The sequence below is a fragment of the Lipotes vexillifer genome, unplaced genomic scaffold, assembly GCF_000442215.2.
Source record: "Lipotes vexillifer unplaced genomic scaffold, Lipotes_vexillifer_v1.1 scaffold605, whole genome shotgun sequence".
NCBI lineage: Eukaryota > Metazoa > Chordata > Mammalia > Artiodactyla > Lipotidae > Lipotes > Lipotes vexillifer.
The window spans coordinates 878-4,425 of NW_006774406.1; the positions used below are offsets into that span (position 1 = coordinate 878).

The following is a 3,548-nucleotide window of genomic DNA, read 5'->3' on the forward strand; positions in this document are numbered from 1 at the left end:
TTAAGCCAATCACAGGATAAAGGATCTTCCTAATAAATGAGTAACATTAAAAAGATGATATATTTGGATAAATCTTCCCAAAATCAGAACTCATCTTGCCAAATGGACTTGTGTGGTAATAATAACACCCTCCCCTGGCAAACCCCAAACTTGACTTAATTGCTGAGGATTAAGAAGATCCTCTAAAGAGCTTTTTCTGATGTTAACATTTTTTTGTCTGTTCGATACATACTAACTAAAGTGAACTAAGAGTCTAGAGTAGTTCCTTTAGCCCTGAGTTCTATAACCGCAGTGGAGTTCCTGTTTGAACTTAAGAGACTGTTATGAACTTTCCCCGTTCTATTTGAGGGGAAAATGAAGAACTCAGTTGCTTCTCTGACCCTCAGCGGCATAACCGTGCTTTGGGCTACAGTGTTAATGTCTAGGATGAAATTAAGGTAGCAAAAATGGGTGTCATCTAAGAAATAACCAGAAAATGCTTTAGAATAGAGAAATGAACTCTGAGAGGAACATTTCTAGGAGCTGTCTGACAGGACAGGAGGGATTGCAACACGAAGGCCATTCACCGCTGTGACTGTATGTTGTCATTGTTTTTGTTTTTTGTCTATTTCCTTCTGTTGGTGGAAATAACATTCCAATATGCTGCTGCCACCAAAAGATGACCATTAGAGGATGAACAAGATTCCTTTTCAACAGTAACAAAGGAGCAAAATATTTCTTAAGGCAGCAGTGCTAGCCTGACTTTACTCTACTTGAAGACTATTTCCCTCTTGAAAAGCCTCTTACGTGAGCATCTGCAAAGTCGTATGTTGCTGTACTGGCTCAGCAATTATTCATCCAGAAAGAGGGTACTTTAGGGGTTGGAGGTGCAAGGAAAAAAAGAAGAACTTTTCCCTCCAAGTGTACACACAAAGCTTTAGCCCATCTTAGGAGCGCTATGATCACAGGTTTCGGTTTTCCTCAAAGTTCCTCTTCGGAAATTCTGGATGGAGCTGATTAAGGCCCCTTGGCTCACACCATTCACAGCCTGGGGCAGAAGCTGTGTGGGTGCCTCTGTGCTCTCGGGAGGCAAGGGAGCTGCTGGTGGTAGAGGAGGAGGTAATGCGGGCATCCCTGCTGTGGAGGGTGGAGTCGGTGATGATGGGGATGTGAGAGGCGAGCTGGCCCTAGATCCTGCTGGATTATTGGAGTTGCTGTATTTTGCTGAATGTTCTTCACTATTTTCAACAGCAGATTGTTTTGACTTCTTTCAAGCTATAACCTTCCTCTGTTTTCTTTCTTCTTCAGATCCATGGTGAGGCTGAGCTCTCATCAGTCTTTGATGCTGGTGGACCTGTTTCTGTTTGTCAATTAGCCTCTTTTCTATCCATTCTTTGGCAATGCTCAATGCCTCTTTTAACTTTGTGGGGATCTTAAACCGTGGCTTTTTGGAGGTAGTTAGCAGAACGTCACTGAATAATGGCATCTGTAGGCGCCAGGAAATGGTGGACCTGTCATCTTCACAGGCTTCACAAGACAGCGTAGACTCCAACATGGCCACCACAGCCCTAGACAGTGCAGGAGAGAAGGAGTCTACAGGCACCGAGTCTGGAGGTTGTCATCTCATACAGTAAGTGGCCAAAGCAGTGGACGTCCACACTCTCCAATGTACTGATTTTCCTGAATTGTGAGAAATAAGACTGGTAGAAAGAAGGAAGGCCCAACAAGGAATTCTCAAGGTCCAGCAGCCAGCAAGTGTCCCCTTCCAGCATCACGTTGGAAGCATGAAGATGCCCCTAAGGGAATCCCTTGTCATGGAGAAACTTTAGTACCTCTAATATTTGTCGCCCGTATGTTTTTATTTGCTGGAGTTCAAGGCCTTGAAACTTCTTAGGGTTGCAGTAGTCCCTTAGGAATGGATCTTTTGGTTTTGCCTTGTAGATCAGGTCCTTCAAAGTTCCTTTTTCATTAAACATTCTAATTAGCAATGCTGAGGATCTGTTAGCTGTGGCAAAGCTAACATGATAGATGTAAAGGTGCAAACAGGATGGCAAAGTTTGATTAGACACTGAAAATCTTTATCTGACAGATACTTGTCAGGATCAAGGTCAGCCCAGCTTAACACTAGCCAGTCCTTTGGCTGATTTTTACTATTCGTCAAGAAATATTTCTTGCTTTCCCTCCAACCTATGTATTTCAATGGTTCCACCACCTCCTACTTTGGTTCTGATTGGAAGAACATGGAAACCTGATGTAACGCAATCTCAGTATAGTTTGCAGAATAGTTGTTTAGATCTAAAAACTTCTTAACCAGCTCACAATTAGACAAGATATGATTTGTGGTGATAATGCTGAGATTGTTCTGAAGACCTTTCTGCCTCTCAGCTATGAATTCATGATCCATGTTACCAATCAGTTTTTTGGGAGGAAGAGGTAGACTTAGGCCTGCAATCTGCAAGCTGTTGTTCAGCACATCAAAGTCACTGTATCTCCTAAAACAATCTGCCAGCTATTTTCTACAGAAATTACTCTTTGTACCCAAATGATATATTCCATGTGGGACTGAAGGCTCTGGCTCGCCTCAAGGGCTGCTGTCAGCGGCACCGTGTTGTCCAGCAGGACCTTGCTGGCTGGTGGCTTCTCCATGAAGGCCATCCTGGAATGCCCATCCACCAATGCCTCAGGACCCAGGGGCAGATCCAGAGGCACCGACTCCCATCACTTGCCAGGATCTGCTGCCACTGCCCAGACTTTTTTTTTTTTTTTTTTTTGTGGTACGCAGGCCTCTCACTGCTGTGGCCTCTCCCGTTGCGGAGCACAGGCTCCGGACGCACAGGCTCAGCGGCCACGGCTCACGGGCCCAGCCTCTCCGCGGCATGTGGGATCTTCCCGGACCAGGGCACGAACCCGTGTCCCCTGCATCGGCAGGCGGACTCTCAACCACTGCGCCACCAGGGGAGCCCTGCCCAGACTTTTTAATGATGGCCATTCTAGCTGGTCAGAGGTGATATCTCGTTCTAATTTTGATTTGCGTTTCTCTAATAATTAGCAATGTTGAGCATTTTTTCATGTGCCTATTGGCCATCTGTATTTCCTCTTTGGAGAAATGTCCATTTAGGTCTTCTGCCCATTTTTCTATTGGACTGTTTGCTTCTTTTGTTGTTGAATTGTATGAGCTGTTTGTGTATTTTGGAGATTAAGCCCTTGTTGGTTGCATCGTTTACAAATATTTTCTCCCGTTCTGTAGGTTATCTTTTCATTTAGTTTATGGTTTCCTTTGGTGTGAGCACTGATTCTTAATGAGGGTGGTAGAGGATGAGGCTTAGAGAAGTGTGACCCCAGTGGGAAGATAGAAAGATGAGGGAAATACACTGGAAGCATTCAGTAGTTGGACAGAAAGCTTCCCAAGGGATTCTGTTAGGCATCTGTTAGGGTTGTGTTTGGAGTCTCTACGCTGGGTGGTGGAGAGAGAGAGGATGCCCTAAGAATTAGCCCTGGGTCCAGACGCCTTGGGCAAAGAAATGGCAAGACAATAACTCTTTTATTTTTTGTTTTACATCTTTATTGGA

The 3,548-nt window shown here is 44.6% G+C and overlaps 1 pseudogene; it reads right to left on the bottom strand.

The window, feature by feature from the left end:
• Window positions 1-916: 916 nt before the first annotated feature.
• On the bottom strand, window positions 917-2,634 carry LOC103069426 (PX domain-containing protein kinase-like protein pseudogene; annotated as a pseudogene).
• Between the last annotated feature and the right edge of the window lie 914 nt (window positions 2,635-3,548).